Source organism: Salmo trutta, chromosome 16 (assembly GCF_901001165.1).
Source record: "Salmo trutta chromosome 16, fSalTru1.1, whole genome shotgun sequence".
Taxonomy (NCBI): Eukaryota; Metazoa; Chordata; class Actinopteri; order Salmoniformes; family Salmonidae; genus Salmo; species Salmo trutta.
The window spans coordinates 42,255,759-42,280,119 of NC_042972.1; the positions used below are offsets into that span (position 1 = coordinate 42,255,759).

General features: G+C 43.7%; 1 protein-coding gene and 1 pseudogene across 6 annotated transcripts in view; both read right to left on the reverse strand.

The window, feature by feature from the left end:
- The window catches only part of LOC115150772 (membrane-associated guanylate kinase, WW and PDZ domain-containing protein 1), a 201,634-nt gene that overhangs the window by 157,340 nt on the left and 19,933 nt on the right, over positions 1-24,361 (reverse strand). The window lies entirely within an intron of this gene.
- Positions 17,504-18,845, reverse strand: LOC115149900 (glyoxalase domain-containing protein 4-like; annotated as a pseudogene).

Here is a 24,361-nt window from a genome sequence, read left to right on the forward strand (position 1 = left end):
ACCAACCCTTAGTAAACTTCCTGAAAAAAATGGATACAATCCTATTTCACAGTAAACAAATTGACAACAGACGTTCAGCACGCTTATAAGGAAGGACACTCAACAAGCACAGCACTGATGATTGGCTGAGAGAGATTGATAATAAAATGATTGTGGGGGCTGTCTTGTTAGACAGCTGTCTTGTTTTGACATTATTGACCATAGTCTGCTGCTGGAAAAACTTGTGTTATGGATAAATAGTTACTTGTCTAACAGAACACAGAGGGTGTTCTTTAATAGAAGCTTCTCAAATATAATCCAGGTAGAATCAGGAATTCCCCAGGGTAGCTGTTTAGGCCACTTACTTTTTCAATCTTTACTAATGACATGCCACTGGCTTTGAGTAAAGTGGGTCTGTCTATGTATGTGGTTGCCTCAACACTATACATGTCAGCTACTACAGCAACTGAAATGACTGCAACACTTAACAAAGAGCTGTAGTTAGTTTCAGAATGGATAGCAAGGAATTAGTTAATCCTAAATATTTCCAAAACTAAAAGCATTGTATTTGGGACAAATCATTCACTAAACCCTGAACCTCAACTACATCTCATAATGAATAATGTGGAAATTTAGCAAGTTGATGTGACTAAACTGCTTGGAGTAACCCTGTATTGTAAACTGTCATGGTCAGAACATATTGATAACAGCAGCTAAAATATGGAGAAGTCTGTCCATAATAAAGCGCTACGCTGCCTTAACAACGCTATCAACAAGGCAGGTCCTACAGGCCCTAGTTTTGTCACACCTAGACTACTGTTCAGTAGTGTGGTCAGATGCCACAAAGATGAACATAGGAAAATTACAGTTGGCTCAGAACAGGGCAGAACACGGAGCGCTACCATTAATGACATACATGTCAATATCTCATGGCTCAAAGTGGAAGAGAGATTGACTTCATCACTCCTTGTTTTTGTAAGAGGTGTTGACAAGATGAATGTATACCCCACAAGAGATGCCAGAGGTCTCTTCACAGTCCCCACGTCCAGAACAGACTATGGGAGGCGCACAGTACTACATAGAGCCATGACTACATTGAACTCGATTCCACATCAGGTAACTGATGCAAGCAGTACAGTCAGGTAAAAAACAAAAGGACAAATACACCTTATGGAACAACGGGGACTGTGAAGAGACACACACAAAAGGTACAGCCCCTGCCACGTGTGGAGTGTCGGAACCGGTTTAATAGGATTCCACCTTGTTCCAACGTGATTCTCTCATGCCCTCAGATGCCCTTATAGAGCACACAATGTCCCTACTGACTAGAGAGAGCACTACTGTTTAAATTGTGGTCAACATAGTCATGTGATCAATATATTTTACAATGGCAACCAAGATGTATTCATAAAATGTAGCCTTGTTTATCTGCATTTTGTGTGTATGCATATAGGGATCTCCTGAAATACAAGGTTCCAAAAAATGTGACCCATGTGAACATCACATGATGTTGATGCACCCACCATATTCATGAAGACAGGGAGCCAGCTTTTCAGCCAATCTCAGGACAAGGCACAAGCTCACAACAACACGACTGTCCACGGATTTCACCATGCTCTCCATGAGGCCTGAAATCTAATTCTCAGGTAATACTTTCTCCATTGGCCTTACGCAACATTATTACTCTGGACTCAAACAGGATTTTCTCCCGTCCCAGAAGACTGGAGGGTTTTTTAATCTGACACAATAAAAGCGCAAGAAAACAATACACAATTTGATATCAAAGTTCACATCATTGTGTAGAAAAAAAGGAAACACACACCACATACCTAAATGGAGTATATAGTATAGTACAGCAATGGAGCAGTAGATAAGGCCTAACAAACAAGCCATTACACTAACAGTCCCGAATGATGATGATGATGATGATGATGGAGGAAGTGGCTTCCTGAAAATTCATAGTAGAGATAAACAAGGAAATCTAAATATACTACTGTAGGAGTGAGGGCACTGCAGGATAGAACAGGACAGCCAAACTGACTGGGAGGATCTGGGAATAAGGGGAGGAATATTCATCAAGTCTTAAAGAGATAAGGGTTCGCTCCTACAGACAATGGCTGTGGCTTGCTATATAAAGCAGGCATCTAGTTGCTGTTCGATTGAACGTTAGAATGGGCAAACAAGTGACCTAAGCGACTGAGCGTGGTATGATAGTCGGTGCCAGGGCGGCGGTTCCAGGATCTCAGAAACATCCGGCCTCCTGGGCTTTTCACACGCAACTGTGTCTAGGGTTTACCGAGAATGGTGCGACAAACCAAAAACATTCAGTCGGCGGCAGCCCTATGTGCGAAAACAGCTCGTTGATGAGAGGTCGAAGAAGAATAGCAAGAATCGTGCAAGCTAACAGGCGGGCCACAAACAGCAAAATAATGGCGCTGTACAAGAGTGGTGTGCAGAACGGCATCTCGGAACGCACAACTTGTCGGTCCTTGTCACGGATGGACTATTGCAGCCACACCTACCAGATGAAAACAAGAAGCAGCTGCTCCAGTGGGCACGCAATCATGCTATCAAAACATGTTTAAATAGGCCTACATTCATTTGAGGATTTAACTGAATTTGTATTAACTTTATTTTAAATGTAGATAAACTTTTATTTTAGAATAGTAGCCCAGGCTATAGAGTGTTGGCCCACAATACACTTCTATGAATGCCCATGTGTTAACCTACTGTTTGTAAAACAGGCAATTTACCATTAATCCCCATCATTTGGTTACATACATTTCTGTTAATTATTAATTACAGTAAATTTACCATTCTCATTCTAGTTCATACCATCATTTACGTGCTCTGTGAGCAATGAGCATGTGTCTGGTTTCTCTGACCTGTTAATGTTGACTGAGTGCCTCAAATGCCTATTTTCAATAGCTTAGGCTACAACATTTCTCTCATTACAGAGTCCTCTCTTTGAAGAACTTATCCCAATGCCATCGAATGATCGCAGCAGCAGGGTTTGTGACGTTTCCCGAATATTTTGGGAAAAGTGGGAGAAAAACCAACTGACTTCGTTTGAATGGTTCTGTGCGTCGAAATAGGATCCGTATTACATTTTAATATGCAGAAAAGCCAACAGAAAAGGACATGGTAGACATATCTTTATTTTGACTCCGTGACATATCCTCTCCGACCTGGTATTTCTAAAATTTGTTTATTCATATTTCTAAGTAATAACCTGAATAATAATAATGAATTGCCACGATAATAACGAAGTGTAATAGCTTGTTTCAAAAATGTTTATATGTAGTAGCATATCCATGTTTACAAGCGTATAAACAATTGTGACCTTTTTTTTACCTCAAAATTAGAGTTCCTTCAGAAAGCATTCATACCACTTGACTTATTCCACATTTTGTTGTGTTACAGCCTGAAATCAAATCAAAATTAATTAAATATTTATATAATTTCTTTCTCCAGTCACCCATCTCATGGCTTGGTTTTTGCTCTGACATGCATTGTCAACTGTGGGACCTTATATAGACAGCTGTGTGCCTTTCCAAATCATGTCCAATCAATTTAATTTAAATCAGGTGGACTCCAATCAATTGTAGAAACATCTCAAAGATGACGGAAACAGGATGCACCTGAGCTCAATTTTGAGTCTCATAGAAAAGGGTCTGAATACTTATGTAAATAAGGTTTTTAATTTCTTTATTCTAAAAACCTGTTTTCACTTTGTCATTATGGATTATTGTGTATGTACTATGCAGCAACGCTCCCCATCCAACCTGACAGAGCTTTAGAAGATCTGCAGAGAAGAATGAGAGAAACTCCCCAACTACAGGTGTGCCAAGCTTGTAGCGTCACACCCAAGAAGACTCAAAGCTGTAATCGCTGCCAAAGGTGCTTCAACAAAGCACTGAGTAAAGGGTCTGAATACTTATGTAAATGTGACATTTCAGGTTTTATGGTTTTTGTTTTGTCATTATGGGGTATTGTGTGTAGATGGATGAGGAAAAAAACGATTTATTTCATTTTAGAATAAGACTGTAAAAGGACGCCGGATGAAAAGGCAGACGTTTTACGTACCCCCAGCCAATTGTGTTTTTCTGTTAGTTTAATTGGGTTGTTTGTAACTTACTTGTTTACTTATTTTGAACATAATGTACAAAGGACTGTGGTTACTCACCACGGACTAGCAGAATCCTTTTTTCCTTTCATGATATATATACACACAGCTTCCTCGGGAACAGGCCCTGACGCCGTAATCTGCGTGAAGAGGAGATGGAGAAAGAGGGGCCGAAGGGCAGGCAGCCTTCTGAGAATTCGTAGGCGATCAAATAAACCTCCACTTCCCTCAATTCTGTTAGCAAACGCGCAATCCTTGGAGAATAAAATCGACGAGTTAAGCGGAAGATTAAACTAACAACGGTAATTGAAAAATGTAACATCTTATGCTTCACGGAGTCGTGGCTGAACGATTACAATATCAACATACAGCTGGCTGGTTATACGATGTACCTGCAGGATAGAACAGCGGCGTCTGGTAAGACAAGGGGCGGCGACTATGTATTTTTGTAAATAACAGCTGGTGCACTATATCTAAGGAAGTCTCGAGCTATTGCTCGACTGAGGTAGAGTATCTCATGATAAGCTGTAGACCACACTACCTACCGAGAGAGTTTTCATCTGTATTCTTCGTAGCTGTTTACATACCACCACAGTCAGAGGCTGGCACTAAGACAGCATTGAATGAGCTGTATTCCGCCATAAGCAAACAAGAAAACGCTCACGCAGAAGTGGCGCTCCTAGTAGCCGGGGACTTTAATGCAGGAAAACCTAAATCTGTTTTAACAAATTTCTATCAGCATGTTAAATGTGCAACCAGAGGGAAAAGATCTCTGGACCACCTTTACTCCACACACAGAGACACATACAGCTCTCCCTCGCCCTCCATTTGGCAAATCTGACCATAATTCGATCCTCCTGATTCCTGCTTACCAGCTACAGGACTGTTTTTCTAGCACAGACGGCATTGAGGAGTACACCACATCTGTCATTGGTTTCATCAATAAGTGCATTGATGACGTCATCCCCACAGTGACCGTATGTACATACCCCAACCAGAAGTCATAGATTGCAGGCAGCATCCACACTGAGATAAAGGCTAGAGCTGCCGCTTTCAAGGAGCGGAACACTAACCCGGAAGCTTATAAGAAATCCCGCTATGCCCCCCGACGAACCATCAAGCAGGCAAAGTGTCAATACAGGACTAAGATCGAATCATACTACACCGGCTCTGACGCTCGTCGGATGTGGCAGGGCTTGCAAACCATTACAGACTACAAGGAAGCACAGCCGAGAGCTGCCCAGTGACACGAGCCTACCAGACAAGTTAAACTACTTCTATGCTCGCTTCAAGGCAAATAACACTGAAACATGCATGAGAGGACCAGCTGTTCTGGAAAACTGTGATCACGCTCTCTGCAGCCGATGTGAGTAAGACCTTTAAACAGGTCAACATTCACAAGGCCGCAGGACCAGACAGATTACCAGGAGTTGTGCTGCGAGCATGTGCTGACCAACTGGAAAGTGTCTTCACTGACATTTTCAACCTCTCCCTGTCCAGTCTAATACCAACATGTTTTAAGCAGACCACCATAGTACCTGTGCCCAAGAACACTAAGGTAACCGGCCTAAATGACTACCGACCCGTAGCACTCACGTCTGTAGCCATGAAGTTGAAAGGCTGGTTATTGCTCACATCAACACCATCATCCCAGAAACCCTAGACTCACTCCAATTTGCATACCGCCCCAACAGAGCCACAGATGATGCAGTCTCTATTGCACTCCACACTGCCCTTTCCCACCTGGACAAAAGGAACACCTATGTGAGAATGCTATTCATTGACTACAGCTCAGCATTCAACACACTAGTTCCCTCAAAGATCATCAATAAGCTAAGGACCCTGGGACTAAACACCTCCCTCTGCAACTGGATCCTGGACTTCCTGACGGGCCGCCCCCAGGTGGTAAGGGTAGGTAACAACACATCCGCCACGCTAATCCTCAACACAGGGGACCCTCAGGGGTGCGTGCTCAGTCCCTTCCTGAACTCCCTGATCACTAATGACTGCACGGCCAGGCACGACTCCAATACCATTATTAAATTTGCCGATGACACAACAGTGGTAGGCCTGATCACCAACAACGATGAGACAACCAATAGGGAGGAGGTCAGAGACCTGGCCGTGTGGTGCCAGGACAACAACCTCTCCCTCAACGTGATCAAGACAAAGGAGATGATTGTGGACTACAGGAAAAAGAGGACCGAGCACGCCCCCATTCTCATCGACGGGGCTGCAGTGGAGCAGGTTGAGAGCTTCAAGTTCCTTGGTGTCCCATCACCAACAAACTACCATGGTCCAAGCACACCAAGACAGTCGTGAAGAGGGCAAGACAAAACCTATTCCCCCTCAGGAGACTGAAAAGATTTGGCATGGGTCATCCTCAAAAGGTTGGCATCCTCAAAAGGTTCTACAGCTACACCATCGAGAGCATCCTGACTGGTTGCATCACTGCCTGGTATGGCAACTGCTCAGTCTCCGACCAAAAGGCACTACAGAAGGTAGTGCGAATGGCCCAGTACATCACTGGTGCCAAGCTTCCTGCCATCCAGGACCTCTATACCAGGCAGTGTCAGAGGAAGGCCCTAAGAATTGTCAAAGTTCCAGCCACCCTAGTCATAGACTGTTCTCTCTGCTTCCGCACAGCAAGCCAAGTCCAAGTCCAAGAGGCTTCTAAACAGCTTCTACCCCAAAACCATAAGACTCCTGAACATCTAGTCAAATGGCTACCCAGACTATTTGCATTGCCCCCCCCATCCCCCTCTTTACACCACTGCTTCTCTCTGTTGTCATCTATGCATAGTCACTTTAATAACTCTTTCTACGTGTACATACTACCTCAACTAACCGGTGCCCCCGCACATTGACTCTGTATCAGTACCCCCCTGTATATATAGTCTCGCTAGTATTATTTTACTGCTGCTCTTTAATTACTTTTTACTTTTATCCCTTATTCTTATCCATATTTTTTGGGAAACTGCATTGTTGGTTAGGGGCTCATAAGTAAACATTTCACTGTAAGGACTAAACCTGTTGTATTCGGCGCATGTGACTAATAACATTTGATAACTTAACAAAAATGTGGGAAAAAAGTCAAGGTTTCTGAATACTTTCCGAATGCACTGTATTTGGCCTTGTGTTTTAGGGTATTGTACTGCTGAAAGGTGAATTTGTCTCCCAGTGTCTGATGGAAAACAGACTGAACCAGGTTTTCCTCTAGGACTTTGCCTGTGCTAAGCTCTATTTTGTACATAATTTTTATAAATAAAGAACTCCCTAGTCCTTTCCGATAACAAGCATACCCATAACATGATGCAGCCACCACCATGCTTGAAAATATGAAGAGTGGTACTCCTGTGTTGTGTTGGATTTGCCCCCAAACATAATGCTTTAAATTCAGGACAAAGTTAATTCTTTGCAGTTTTATTTTAGTGTCTTATTGCAAACAGGATGCATGTTTAGGAAAATATTCTGAACAGGCTTCCTTTTTTCACTCTGTCAATTAAATTAGTATTGTGGAGTAACTACAATGTTGTTGATCCATCATCAGTTTTCTCCTATCACAGCCATTAAACTCTATATATGTTTTTATTTATTTATTTTCTCCCAAATTTCGTGATATCCAATTGGTAGTTACAGTCTTGTCTCATTGCTGAAACTCCGTAAGGACTCGGGAGAGGCAAAGGTCGAGAGCTGAGCATCCTCCGAAACACAACCCAACCAAGCCGCACTGCTTCTTGACACAATGCCCACTTAACCCAGAAGCCAGCCACACCACTGTGTCGGAGGAAACACCATACACCCGGTGACCATGTCAGCGCGCACTGTGCCCAGCCCGCCACAGGAGTCGCAGGTGCGCGATGGGACAAGAACATCCTTGCAGGCCAAACTCTCCCCTAACCCGGACAAAGCTGGGCCAATTGTGCAATTGTGCTTTTTTTTATTTTGACCCATCTACCAATAGGTGCTCTTCTTTGGAGACATTGAAAAAACCTCCTTGGTCTTTGTGGTTGAATCTGTGTTTGAAATGCACTGCTCGATTGAGGGACCTTACAGATAATTGTATGTGAGGGGTACAGAGATGGGTTGGTCATTAAAACAATTATGTTAAACCTTATTATTGCACACAGAGTGAGTCCATGCAACTTTGTGACTTAAGAACATTTTTTATTTAGGCTTGCCATAAAAGGTCTTGAATACTTATTAATGAAGACATTTCAGCTTTTAATTTGTAATAATTTCTAAAAACATAATTCCACTTGGACATTAATGGGATATTGTGTGTATGCCAGTTCTAGCTGTAAATTCTAGCTGTAGCACAACAAAATGTGGAAAAAGTAAAAGGGTGTGAATAGTTAGATGAGTGGAGTTCCAGAACACAACCTACTGTTCACCCCAGCCTGGAACAAGAGTAACACACACTGTTCATTGGAAATGACTAAAAGCATGCAGGCCAGGCAAGACGAGATGACAGTACTAAGCGCTATCTGTCTCTGCCCTGAAGACAACAGTACAAGCCTCTAATGAGACTCTTTAATGAGTTGTTAAATTGAGGGACTGGCCGGTAGGCTAACGTTTGCGCTGACTCTCTGATCGATAAGCATGACATTTGCATTCTCAACCATCTTCTAATTACATTTCAACCAGGATAGAGGAGCATTCCAATGTGGTTGTGTTCTAGGGGAAATACCCCTTTGTGCACTTTGGGGAAGAGATGGGGAGAGCCTGGAGATATGCCTATTGATTGATTGATTTGTTTGTGCTGTGACTCTGGTGATAGCATGCGCTGCCTGGCTTGGGGCCGGCTTTCCTCAGCCATCAATTAAGCCTGGTGACAACTTTACGATCTTTAACATCAATCCTGCCCCTAAGAGTATCATAGCAACTAGAGCTCTGGGGGGGGGCGTGGCGGGAGGCGGGTCTCCAGAGGGACCCTGGGGTATTGAGAGACACGACCCATCCAACACCCTTCTCCTCCCACACACAGTGCTGTACAATGTGTACATGAAGCTGTATATAACCATCACTGACCACTAACTCTAGCCCTTATCTTATTGTTTTGGACAGACATCTAGACACACAAAGAAAATAATGATCTTAGCTATGCTATCTTCCACTCCATCACTCTGCTGGGCTCCTCTGCTGTGTGTACTGACCCTCCTCTGCCTGTCTGATATGTCTCCAGGAGGGGCAGGAGGGGCCAGAGCACTGGGATCAATTACACATGCAATTACTGTAGCAGGACTACACCATTGAACCGCTGACCCCTCTCTGTACACACTCACGGTTGTCTCATTGGGGTCAGAGGGCTGACCATGCTGAGGGAATCTGACACTGATATTAATGTACAAACGCAATGGAGCACAAAAACCAAAGCGTATGACAGTTGTTGGTGCTCATCCTTTCATAAGCCCAGACCCTGCAGCAAGATATGTACTGTACTTTAGAGGAGCTGGACACTCCCCTCCAGTCGTTCATTAATAAACACAATCCTGACAGGATTCTAACACACCCCAGCCCAGCCATTTCACAAGGTTCCTGGCTTGAATGAATACAAAGAAAAATAATCATTTATCAGTGTTATACTCCCTCTCCAGTCCTGGCTGGCTGCTCCATGTCCACTCTGTTATTCCTGCTCAACATCACATTCTCCTGTTCCACTGACTGCACAGCACACTGAGGCACCATATGGCTCCACGCTGCTCTAGTTTCCTCCCAGAGACTGCAGCTGCCCAGCGACTCAGACAGGCAAGTCAGAGCCAAACCCAGTATGCAGTGTGTGGCTGTGGCTTGTGGTAGGGCAGGGCAGGCTACCTGTACTAATGAGCAGAAGGGAGGAACCTCCTGAGCGTGTGGTTCTCTTTGCTCTGTCGTGTTCACTAGGGGGTACAGTGGTCTGAGCCATTGCATGTGGATGGGCCCCAGCTCATTTAGGACCACCACAATAGGTCATGCAACACAGAAGATGGTGAGAAGAGAGGGAAAAAGATGGGAGGGGGGTGGAGAGAAGGGGACCGCTGGATGAAAAGAGGAAGATAAACATTTTACTCTAAGCTCTCATTTTCTCTCCAGCATGGGAGGTAGGATGGAATGCTGCGTGTTATCACAACCGTTCATAAACATACCACAAAATAGGTGTGGCTGAAATAACCAAATCTACTCATTTGAAGGAGTGTCCACATACTTTTTTATTTTTATTTTTTAGATAGTGTTTTTAGGCTATATCTTGATGACTTTGAGAGTCATTGTGAATGTGATTGTGAACCCAATCTAGTCTTCAGGACCTGCCAATCTCCGAGGCCGGTACATTCTTGTCCAATCTGATTACAGTATAATCTGCTTAACTATTGTTTTACACTCTTTCACTCTCTTAAGTGGACAGCCTTATTGACCAGAGACGACATAATAGAGATGTCATCACTTTGAAAGAGGTTCTTGTTGTATATATAGTGTATTATCACCTCCTTCAAAGAGTCACAACAAAGTGCAACATGCTCCCACGGATTGCATCCGATTCTACACATTTCTGACACTTCATGGTGGTTCATCGCCAAACTGACAAACATATTTTATACATTTTCCCTGATTTAGCTGTGTCCATAACTCTTTGAAATGTACCGCTGCAGAATGGATAAATATTGCCAGTCAAATAGGTCACTTCCTTTCCTGTCGGTCCATCCTTCAAAAGTCATGTAGAGTTGTATGACTAGACATTTGTAAAGTACTATGGAAGTGCGCGCACACACACACACACACACACACACACACACACACACACACACACACACACACACACACACACACACACACACACACACACACACACACACACACAGAGAGAGAGAAACCAAAGCTCTTAGGCCACCCAGAGGCTAAAATTGTCTGCATTGGTGGATGATGACATCTGACCACCCACATTCCTCCAGAGTAGGTTCAACCGCATGTGTAGCATAGCCCGGACTCCCTCTTCCGCTCTCTATCCCCTTCACCACCTATCCGTCTCTTTGTCTCCGTCTCCTCCACTCTGGATCTCCTGCTACATCAAAGTTAATAAAAAGCACGTTCGCAGTTCCTCCTCCTATTCCCAAATCCCATTGATCAAAGCTGACAGGTCATGCCTGTCTCCCATTCTCAGGCATCACAGTCAGAGTCTGCTTCTCATTTAGGTTTGGACATAAACAAAAATCAGTTATGGTTTGATGTCGTCTCCAACAGTGATGAGGAGAAAATAATCGATACAGTTGCATATCGGCTGTACCTGCGCCAGGTATTTTTCAGCCTATAGCTTGTTCTCCATCTTGCTTGTAAATAGTGAGACAAATGGCTTTCAGCACTTTTATTTCCCTGACTAATCAAAACTCATTTTCTCATGCTCTCTCGTCTCTCTGCAGCAGACACATAGTGAGCAATCTGTTTGGAACGTAAAATTGCAATAAAATCACGGTATCGAATTGCAATACATATAGAAATGTATGAATCACCATACATATCGTATCAGCACCTAAGTATTGTGATAATATTGTATGCTGAGGTCCCTGGAAATTCCTGGCCCTAGTCTCCAATATTGACAGAGTATGCAACAGCAAAACGTAAACGAACCGTACTTGACAGTACAGTTCTCTCCTTGGAGCCTAAATACAGAGTTTACATTCTTCGAATGGGGATTCAAATATATTACCTGTAATGAAGGCAAAGCTTTTAGTCGAGTCCGAGTGATCTATCATGGTCTCGATAAATAAAACAAAGCCCCTCCCCAAAAAGAGAGAAATGTCATCATCAGCAGTTAGAGAAAAAGAGACTAAGGGAGAGAAAGAGAGACTAAGGGAGAGAGCGAGAGAGATGGGCTAGTCCATTTTTAGCCTAGTGAGCCTGTCTAACTTGATTTGTTTTTGTGCTAAATAATAATTATGTGGCTAATAAATGGGGGCCCTCAAGGAAAGAAAAATTGTCTGGTGTTTCAGAACTGCCAGAGACGATTTCTGGTCCCGCCCTGGGAGAGAGCATTACTAGCCACAGACACACACTGTAATCAGATCCTATGCTACATACTTCACAGCACACATCCCTGTTCCCTCACACACACACTGTATACTGCCCCATTGTCAAGTCACTGTCTACTGCAGTGAAACATCACACACGACCCCTTTCGACCCCCAGCATGGAGATGGGCCGATAAGAGCCAAAACAGATGCCCTTCCGTTACGGTCAACAAAGATCAATCAGTATTAGGAGGGTTCAGTGTAAGAACGCCTTCTTCCTGAGATGAAGTACAGTTGAGCCAGAGGCAGAGAGCCAGGCAAGCACCCTGAGTGTCTGTCATAGACAGCAGAGCCTGAGCAGGTCTGGGACAGGGGCAGGAATGTAAAGCATTTGGTTGTGATGAAGGCAGGGAGGGCACAGTTTTTACAAAGAACCTGCCTTAACATTAACATGCTAGTGAGGCTGAGGGTATCCAGGAAGCTGCTGCGGTACCAGTTACAGTAAGAAATCCATGATGCAGGTCTATGTTAAAACACACAGGGATGGGCTTCTCTGGGTGAGGATATGCCAGGTTCTCTTATCCAGTCAAATCAGTGCACATCTAAACTCTCACACTTGTCAATGTCGCACAGTAGCAGTTTGAAATATGAGATTTGAACATGTTAGTTCGCAGTCCATGGTTTACAGTTGAAAGCAGAACCACATCTAGGCTAAACGTTGTGAATCCTAGAGAGAGGAGTTGAGCTGTGTCCAGTGTCCCAAGTGTGTGCGGCTGTGGGATTCCACTGTGGCCGCTCCAGCTCTCTCCACAGGGGTCTGGGTGTCCATCTGTTCCAATAGTGTTTGGGTGCCAGCCCGCTATGACTAATGAGCTATTACCCACTGCTCTACCGCTGGCTTCCCCAAACAACAGACTCTACCACAGACACAACTGACTAACCCAAAACAGACACTACCACAAAATGGGACTCACTCGCCCAAAACCTAGCCCAAGAACAGACACTGTTGCCTTGCCCCAAAACAAAACACCATCTCCAAGACTTCAGTTCACTTTTTATGACTGCTCTGCTCAACCTGAACTGCCAACAAAAATGCATCGTCCATGAAAACATCACTAAAACCCAGAGTGTCTGTAAAACCTCCCTCCGCTCTGCTTCTCTGCATTGCAGGCCTAATAAACTGTCTCAGAGCTAGGCATTGAGTCCCAGCACTGTCTTAACATCTGAGGATGAGAGTGTTTCTGAGAGGCTAACGTCAAGTTGTTGATATTGTGGCTTTTACCTCCGAACATCAAATAGAAGTGAATTGGCCTCCAGATAGAAACGTATTATTTCAACATCATTGTTTTATCAAACAAGGGAAGGAAAGCTAAGTTATTGATTCTACTTCTCCAAAAAGTATGAAACTGGATGCACTTACTACTACTGTAAGTCGCTCTGGATAAGAGAGTCTGCTAAATTACTAAAATGTACAAATGTCTTGCTGTTAAATAATAAAACAAGTTCCCACTGCTCTCTCCAAAAACAGGGATGTACAGAATACTGCTAGCTGGAAAACAGATCAGAAATGAAAAAAGTCTGAAAGTTATTAGGAAGCACAGGGGAGAGGTAAGTAAGGAGGCAGAGAGGAGGGAGCAGGAGGAGTACTGTAGCCTTCTGTCAGTAGTGTCAGTGTGGATTCTCTGCTCCTCGCCAAACGGCGGGAGGGAACAATTATGCAGACGATGTTCTGCAGCCGACACATCTGAGGATGCACTGCATCAATCACACAGAAAGCCTGCAGGACCGCACACACGACCACTCAGACGCAAAAACACACACCACTCCTCACCCAGTGACAGAGAATCTAATCTCCTAGTAGCTGTACTCTGCTGACACTGATGCCTCTCATTAGCATGAATACACCAACCCACCAATCACAACAGGGCACACCCAGGCAGTGTGGGTATGGGGGAACGTATTGTGGTGTGGGGGGGAATGCAATAATCCCCTCTCCAGCAAACAGGAAATGAGAGGCTGATCAGTCCTACAGAAGAGCAGGGTGATGTGGTGTCACCACTGACACACAGAGATAGGAGAGAGAGAGAGAGAGAGACAGGTGAGAGAGAGAGGGGGGGTGAGAGAGGTGAGTAAGAGAGAGGTGAGTGAGTGAGGTGAGTAAGAGAGGTGAGTGAGAGAGTGAGAGAGAGAGAGAGAGAGAGAGAGAGAGAGAGAGAGAGAGAGAGAGAGAGAGAGAGAGAGAGAGAGAGAGAGAGAGAGAGAGAGAGAGTGGTGAGTAAGGGGGAGAGGGGTAAGTATGTGAGACAGAGAGAGGGGTGTGAGTGAGACGGAAAGAGAGAGGGGTGTGGGGCGGTGAGAATGCAATAATCCCCTCTCCAGCAAACAGGAAATGAGAGGCTGATCAGTCCTACAGAAGAGCAGGGTGATGTGGTGTCACCACTGACACACAGAGACAGGTGAGAGAGAGAGAGGGGGATGAGTGAGAGAGGTGAGTGAGTGAGAGAGATGAGAGGTGAGTGAGAGGCCTATTGTCTGGACCTCTGGCAGTCTCTATGGGGGTGCCACAGGGTTCAATTCTCGTGCCGACTCTTTTCTCTGTATACAGTTGAAGTCGGAAGTTTACATTCACCTTAGCCAAATACATTTAAACTCAGTTTTCACAATTCCTGACATTTAATACTAGTAAAAATGCCATGTTTTAGGTCAGTTAGGATCTCCACTTTATTTTAAGAAAGTGAAATGTCAGAATAATAGTACAGAGAATTATTTAATTAATCTTTTATTTCTTTCATCACATTCCCAGTGGGTCAGAAGTTTACATACAGTCCATTAGTATTTGTTAGAATTGCCTTTAAATCGTTTAACTTCGGTCAAACGTGTCAGGTAGCCTTCCACAAGCTTCCCACAATAAGTTGGGTGAATTTTGGCCCATTCCTCCTGACAGAGCTGGTGTAACGAAGTCAGGTTTGTAGGCCTCCTTGCTCGCACATGCTTTTTCAGTTCTGCCCACAGATTTTCTATAGGATTGAGGTCAGGGCTTTGATGGCCACTCCAATACCTTGACTGTGTTGTCCTTAAGCCATTTTGCCACAACTTTGGAAGTATGCTTGGGGTCATTGTCCATTTGGAACACCCTTTTGCGACCAAGCTTTAACTTCCTGACTGATGTCTTGAGATGTTGCTCCAATATATCAACGTAATTTTCCTTTCTCATGATGCCATCTATTTTGTGAAGTGCACCAGTTCATCCTGAAGCAAAGCACCCCCACAACATGATGCTGCCACCCAAGTGCTTCATGGTTGGGATGGTGTTCTTCGGCTTGCAAGCCTCCCCCTTTTTCCTCCAAACATAATGGTCATTATGGCCAAACAGTTGTAATTTTGTTTCATCAGACCAGAGGACATTTCTCCAAAAACTACAATCTTTGTCCCCATGTGCAGTTGCAAACCATAGTCTGGATTCTTTATGGCGGTTTTGGAGCAGTGGCTTCTTCCTTGCTGAACGTCTTTTCAGATTATGTCGATATAAGACTCGTTCTACTGTGGATATAGATACTTCTGTACCTGTTTCCTCCAGCATCTTCACAAGGTCCTTTCTGTTGTTCTGGGATCGATTTGCACTTTTCTCACCAAAGTACATTCATCTCTAGGAGACAACGCTTCTTCTTCCTGAGCGGTATGACGGCTGTGTGGTCCCATGGTGTTTATACTTGCGTACTATTGTTTGTACAGATGAACGTGGTACCTTCAGGTGTTTGGAAATTGCTCCCAAGAACGAAGCAGACTTGTGGAGGTCTACCATTTTTTTACTGAGGTCTTGGCTGATTTCTTTTGAATTTCCCATGATGTCAAGCAAAGAGGCACTGAGTTTGAAGGTAGGCCTTGAAATACATCCATAGGTGCACCTCCAATTGACTCGAATGATGTCAATTAGCCTATCAGAGGCTTCTAAAGCCATGACATAATTTTCTGGAATTTTCCAAGCTGTTTAAAGGCACAGTCAACTGACCCACTGGAATTGTGATGAAGTGAATTATAAGTGAAATAATCTGTCTGTAAACAATTGTTGGAAAAATTACTTGTGTCATGCACACTGTAGATGCCCTAACCGACTTGCCAAAACCATAGTTTTTAACAAGAAATGTGTGGTGGTTGAAAAACGAGTTTTAATGACTCCAACCTAAGTGTATGTATGTAAACTTCCGACTTCAACTGTATATCAATGATGTTGCTCTTGCTGCGGGTGATTCCCTGATCCACCTCTACGCAGACGACACCATTCTGTATACATCTGGCCCTTCTTTGGACACTTAACAAACCTCCAAACGAGCTTCAACGCCATACAACACTCCTCCGTGGCCTCAAACTGCTCTTGAATGCTAGTAAAATGAAACGCATAGTCTTCAACCGATCGCTGCCCGCACCCGCCCACCCGACTAGCATCACTACTCTAGATGGTTCTGACTTAGAATATGTGGACAACTATAAATAGCTAGGTTTCTGGCTAGACTGTAAACTCTCCTTCCAGACGCACATTAAGCATCTCCAATACAAAGTTAAATCTAGAATCATCTTCCTATTTCGCAAACAAAGCCTCTTTCACTCATGCTGCCAAACATACCCTTGTAAAACTGACCATCCTACCGATCCTCGACTTTGGCGATGTCATTTACAAAATAGCCTCCAACCCTCTACTCAGCAAATTGGATGCAGTCTATCACAGTGCCACCTGTTTTGCCAGCAAAGCCCCATATACTACCCACCACTGCGACCTGTATGCTCTCATTGGCTGGTCCTCGCTACATATTCGTCACCAAACCCACTGGCTCCAGGTCATCTATAAAAGTCTTTGCTAGGTAAAGCTCCGCGTTCTCAGCTCACTGATCACGATAACAACACCCACCCGTAGCACGCACTCCAGCAGGTATATCTCACTGGTCATCCCCAAGGACAACACCTCCTTTGGCAGCCTTTCCTTCCAATTCTCTGCTGCCAATGACTGGAACGAATTGCAAAAATCACTGAAGCTGGAGTCTTATATCTCCCTCACTAACTTTAAGCGTCAGCTATCAGAGCAGCTTATCGATCGCTGCAGCTGTACAGCCCATCTGTAAATAGCCCATCCAACCAACTACCTACCTCATCCCCATATTTGCTTTTGTTTTTTTCTGCTCTTTTGCACACTAGTATTTCTTCTTGCACATCCTCATCTGCACATATCACTCCAGTGTAAATTGCTAAATGGGAATTACTTCGCCACTATTGGCCTATTTATTGCCTTACCTCCTTTGCACACACTGTATACAGATGTTCTATTGTGTTATTGATTGTACGCTTGTTTATCCCATGTGTAACTCTGTGTTGTTTGTGTCGCACTGCTTTGCTTTATCTTGGCCAGGTCACAGTCGTAAATGAGAACTTGTTCTCAACTGGCCTACCTGGTTAAAAAGGTGAAATTAAAAAATAATAAATAAAAAAAGGCTTCAAGATCTGCCAACTGCTCACGTGGACAGGAGATCCAGCCCGAAGGCTGTCCCATGATCTACTGCCCAGACAATGTTGTGAAGCTCTAGTTTACACTGAGTGTCTGTGAATCCCAGCAGCAGTCTTCTTCTCCTCATTGCTCTCCTTCACCTTCATCCCCAGAAGGGAGGAGCAGCAGTGTATTGATTTCTGCAGGTCAGACCCTGCCGGATTCACCTTCTGTACAGGATCATTGGGAGGCTGTTCCTTGTCCACCGGGTAGAAGCCTCAGCCAGATAGAAGCCCTTTCCAACCTCAGTGAGGGGTCAACCAAGCCGCTTAGCATCACTGACAGCCTTGCTAGACTGCAGAGTCAAACCGAAGAAGTCATTGCCTCTGCGATATTCTCCCACACCATAATTGTAGATCAGTTCATCCAAAGTCATCATCCTCTGGCCCAAAGCCAACCATTGTCTTGCTCCATTTTCCATCATAAGGGCCCTTACAAGTTGATCAGTTCATCCAAAGTCATCATCCTCTGGCCCCAAGCCGACCGTTGTCTTGCTCCATTTTCCATCATAAGGGCCCTTACAAGTTGATCAGTTCATCCAAAGTCATCATCCTCTGGCCCCAAGCCGACCATTTTCTTGCTCCATTTTCCATCATAAGGGCCCTTACAAGTTGCCTTACATCCTTCTTCAAACTCTTGGCGACGCAAAATCTTCATGCCGAGCACATCTCGGCTCGCCTCAAAGCCAAAATAATCCATGTGAGTTTGCTGTGTACTATACGATTATATATCACGCTCAGTTAGTCTACATTGATTAAGAATCCTTGCAATTGATTGCCGTAAAGAAAAGAGAAAGGAGAAACAGCAGAGAAACAAGACCGTGAAAAAACACTGAGAGGCATGATCATTATTATTGTTTTAATTCTCTCTTAACCTGACCATGTTTCCCACTACCTTCTGCTGCTGTAACAGCAGTAACACATTTCCTCAAGCGGAAACGCTTCTTCACAATCAACTGATCTAACCCCACCGTCTTCTGTAACACCACAGCTGACCTAACAAACTTATCAACATCAAAGAAATCTGCCACTTTGACAGATTTCCCAAAAGTCTGATCCAGGAACCCATTGACCTCCTCTAGATTGTAAATAGAGTCGTCACCAGCTGCTATTGTGTCAAAAGAGATGTCCATATCCTTCTCCTTATCCTCCTCAACTGAGGCCACAGACCCCTCACTCCCCTCAGCCACATCCCTCTGAACACTCCCCACTTGCACCCCATCACTCATACCGGGCATCTCCTCCACTACCTGGGAGACTAGCCCCACCTGAACCCCATTACCCGTAGTGGACATCTCCTCCACTACCTGGGAGACTAGCTCCACCTGAACCCCATCACTCGTACTGGGTATCTCACCAGTCTGGGGAAATGGTTTCCCAAATCCGTCCTTACCTCCTACAACAATATTTTTCTCCTGCATAACAGACACTATGTTCCCTTCTGGTACAAGCTGCAACTCGGTACCCTCAACATGGACAACTTGTTCCTCAGAAACAGGTTCTTGTGGCTGCTCTATCACTGTCGTCCTACCTCTCCCTACATCAGTGGGCCCAGGTGTTACGAGGACCACCTGTGTCCCTCCCTCCACATTCTCCCTTTTCGGGCAAGCATGTCGCTTATGGCCAACATCCCCACACTCAAAACACCGTTGACTACCCGTACTAGCATGAGCCATATACAGTCTGTTGTCATACTTGACTTTAAACAATACTTCCAAAGTCTGCTCCGGTGAGTCCAAAAACAAACACCTGTCGCCAAACATAACCTGTTTCAGAGCCAGGTGTTTGAAACGACATAACCTGTTTCAGAGCCGGGTGTTTGCAACCCAACAATCTCAACAGAACTTGCAAACTTCCCAAACCGCAATAACTCGCGCTCCAATAACTCGCGCTCCAATAACTCGCGCTCCAATAACTCGCGCTCCAAGATCTCATTGGGAATAAACAACAGTCCATTCGACGCGAACGCATAAGCAACGTTTTCATATCCTACCTTCTCTCCTTTGGCGGCCAGAAACTCCTCCACAGTGACAGTAGCTTCAGTAACACACCTAAAGCCGTGCCGAAGTGACAGGGTCGCCATCCCCATGTGGTTCGCCATCCCCATGTGGGTCGCCATCCCCGCCAAAACCAGGGAAATTCCGACAAGAAATACATTATACTTAATTCTACCACAAAAAGAAAAATAATAACCTTAATCATGCGTAAAAAAAAGGCAAACCACCAAGAAAAGGAAACGAGAAAAATAACAGGCGATCTAACTCCAGACAACTCTCGCACATACAATTCCCAGCATGCACCAAACACTCCCAGCATGACACACACATAGAGAAAGAGAGGGAGGTACGAGAGAGGGAGGTGCGAGAGAGATAGTAAATTAAATGTAAATGTAAATGTTGAGTGTAATTGAGTAAATGTCTACTCTACCCACATGTCGTCCTGTGCCGGTAAAACTCTTCAGACAGGCCTGAGTTACCTAGGCGTTGCCCTAGCACAGCTACACTGACACCAACTGATACCAGAGCCTCACCGGACATAGAGATCATACCAGCACATTCAATACAGTAGGTCTGAAATGGAGCCAACCACAAATAAATGACAGCAGCTGACTACATGCTGGAGGTTAATTAAAATATGTCTAATGTATTAATATTTTCTACATGCCATACCAGGTAACATGTTAGCTATTCATGCAAATAAATGTTAGGACCACAATTCTACAGAGCATCGTAAAATGACCTTGATTAATATTCAACGTAGGTCTCCTAACGTTACATAGTCTGAACAAGGCGTGACCGTTGACCTCTGGCCGTTTAGCTCTCAGTCTGTTTATGCAGGTAGCCAGAAATATCCCTGGGTACAGCTGGTGTTTAGCTAGGCAGAATGAACCTGGATAAATAGACCACAACAATAGATCCTGTCTCTCTGCCCTCGCTCGTCTTCAGCCGTGTGTGTGTGTGTGTGTGTGTGTGTGTGTGTGTGTGTGTGTGAGTGAGTGAGTGTGTAACAAGCAGCCATATGTTGTCAGTCCGCTAGGCTGGGGGTTTTGCAGATCCAAGAAGGTTACGACTGTTCAGAATGATCATATGATAAGCGATAATGATTAATAAGATGACTGTTCAGAATGATAAGAGGTTCTGATTAATACATTGACTGTTTTATGGATGTGATAGGTAAAGACCTTTCGAGTTTAATTCGTGAGACGGGAAGGCTTTAAAACAACCGCTCTCGTGGTGCTCCAAATTCCTAATGAGTTAATTGTTACATGATTAATTTAAATCGGGTAACAATTAAACTTAGTTAGTTGATTCGATAAATAACAGTTATCAGAATAATGAAAGTAAAGTCACGACAGTGACCAGGAGGATGCTCATATCCCCTCTATTTAGACTACTCCAATCAAGGTGCTATGTGGAGGACCGGTCTGAAGCTACATTCCAGAGGTGGGGTAAATGGAAGCTCTGCTACCCAGAGCTTAGAAATAAACCAGTGAATATGAAACCCATCAGCCAAGTTAGACGAATGCAGAATAAATGTAGAACAGAAGCACATGAAAGCAGAGCAGAGACCCATTTTATAAGCTTGCTTGTAACTTTTGGCCGGTAATAATTTGGGCAGATGGTCAAAGCCAGGACAATATTTGCATGCAGTTAGTTAGGCCACACACAGCGGGCAGCCTGTGGTCTAGAGTCTGGACATCAGACAGGAAGAACAAAGCAGTTCATTTTCCTCCACTCCTTTTACGATGGTAATATTTTGGTTTGAAAAGCATGACATCATTTGTTTGGAAAACCAGTAGTCTACCATTAGCTTCTTTCAAATAATTTTCCCTCTGGGGAAAAAATGGCTTCCCATGTATAATTGCTCCTAGTCCAGTCCACACGCTTCATCCTCCTACATCAGGACTGTGTAAAGAACTGCATGACAGCCATGACGGATGGAAACAATAAGGCTGGATGTGTTCTGTCTTCCTCTCGAAGAGCTCAACTCCCTCAAATGGACTAAATCTGATTTGGCATAATAGTGATAATACTTTCTTATACATTTGGTGGGTCTAATCCTGAATGCTGATTGGTCACAAGAGACCACCGGCTAAATCTATGACATTAAAATACCTACTCTTCCATCTGACTGTGCAATCCACTGTCTCATCAGCCCAGCCAGGCAATTTATAAACTTGATCTCCACTATAAAAAGCATCTAGACATTCTCTTAGACTACTATTTAATTTAACAGAGGAGATTTGTCAAAACCTTGATGTCTGTCTTTGACATTTGCAACATTGTTTCAATATTCAAATTCGATCTCCAGCTGTCCAATAGTAATGAATGTGTCGGGAGTGAGGAGACAGTCAGCCAGTCAAAATCATGAAATCAGCATCATTTTTATGGATATATACAAAGAGCTATCAATAGAAAACAGGTAAAACGAAACGAAGTAAAGCTAGTTTGAAGTCTTTCCAGCTTCAGTTTGAAGTGATTGTGTTAGCGATGTTGTTGGCTAGCTCCTCTGAACAAAAGCATCCTGACGAGAGAGCACATTTACTATGCCAGGTGAAATCGCGCATCATTAGCTCATTGTTTTGGCTGTATCCAAATAAATGTCACTAGAAAATAGCTTAAACAAATGCAGCTACTTCGTTGTTATTCTAGCTACACTGTTTGCCTTGACTGTAAGTTAGCCGTAGTTGGCTAGCTAGCTAGCAAGGGCTAAGAACATTGCCAGACAATATGGCAATGGAGCATTTAGAATGAATGACAGGGTTGCATCCATAGATACAGAACAAAAAGACTGAACGACTGGGTCATGCCTCTGGCAACCAAACCGATAGAACGAACGACCAGCTGGATGAAATAGTATGAATAAATTCATAAAAATAACATTTTTTATGAAAATATATTAGTCATTATTTGAATATGTTGGTAACCCGTTGTATAAAAGGGATTATGCCCGAGAAGCCGGTGTTTGGAGGATATATTGTCTCGGGCATAACAACACCCGTGCCAATATATCCTCCAAACACCAGCTTCTCAGGTATTATCACTTAAATGTCACAATTACTGTCCTTTTGATTAATTTTAATTAGAATCGAACAACAATACTAGTTAAGGATACTATAGACCTAGATATGTTTCACATTTGATTTATTAATACAAAAAGGTAATTTTGTGGTCCTAATTCAGATAATGCATGTCATAATAAGATGCCCAGTGCTTCAAGCCTCCTCCTCAAGTATATCGCTCTCTCCCCACCTGTACATTTCAGTCGCATCTTGCACCATTGGCTACACTTGTCTGTCCATCAAGCACATAAGCAACTAGCTTGCCTGCTCTATCTGCACTGAATGGCGAAGTAATTTATTTAGCTAAATGTTTTTTTAAAAAGTCGATTTCACAGGTTAAAAAAAAGGAAAAATATAAACAGCTACTTTTTTGGGGGTTCGAACCAGTTCTGAACTTTATTTTGCTGGTTGGAACAGAACCAAAAAAAAGTGGTTCAAAACTAAACGATTGGAAAATCATTTTTGGTTCCAACCCGTAGTAATAACCAAGAGAAAGAACGAGGCAAAGCAGAGCGCTACACTGGATAAAATATCATCTGACTATACAGTCACCATTACAAGAGTCACCATCATGCACACCGACTTTCATCCATGGTTAACATGCAAATCTCCTGCACCTCCCTCAGCTGTGTTCATAGATTAGTGAAGCTGGGCTGCTATCTCTCTGGTTTAAGAGGAACATGGCCTGCTTATTTTCCAGAGCAAGTCTAAGGTACTTAGTAGGCAGAGTCACGGACTAATGTAAAGCCTACTGTATAGTTGAAGTCAGAAGTTTACATACACCTTAGCCAAATACATTTAAACTCATCAGAGTAAAAATTTCCTGGTCGTAGGTCAGTTAGGATCACCACTTTATTTTAAGAAAGTGAAATGTCATAATAATAGTAGAGAGAATGATTTATTTCAGCTTTTATTTATTTCATCACATTCCTAGTGGGTCAGAAGTTTACATACACTCAATTAGTATTTGGAAGCATTGCCTTTAAATTGTTTAACTTGGGTCAGTTCTGCCCACAAATTTTCTATAGGATTGTGATGGCCACTCCAATACCTTGACTTTGTTGTCCTTAAGCCATTTTGCCACAACTTTGGAAGTATGCTTGGGGTCATTGTCCATTTGGAAGACCCATTTGTGACCAAGCTTTAACTTCCTGACTGATGTCTTGAGATGTTGCTTCAATATATCCACATAATTTTCCTTCCTCATGAAGTCATCTATTTTGTGAAGTGCACCAGTCCCTCCTGCAGCAAAGCACCCCCACAACATGATGCTGCGACGCCCGTGCTTCACGGTTGGGATGGTGTTCTTCGGGTTGCAAGCCCCATTTTCCTCCAAACATAACATTCCTCCAAACATGTTCAGGGATCGATTTGCACTTTTCTCACCAAAGTATGTTCATTTCTAGGAGACAGAACGCTTCTCCTTCCTGAGCGGTATGACGGCTGCGTGGTCCCATGGTGTTTATACTTGTGTACTATTGTTTGTACAGATGAACGTGGTACCTTCAGGCATTTGGAAATTGCTCCCAAGGATGAACCAGACTTGTGGAGGTCTACAATTCTTTTTCTGAGGCCTTGGCTGATTTCTTTTGATTTTCCCATGATGTCAAGCAAAGAGGCACTACGTTTGAAGGTAGGCCTGAAAATACATCCACAGGTACACCTCCAATTGACTCAAATGAT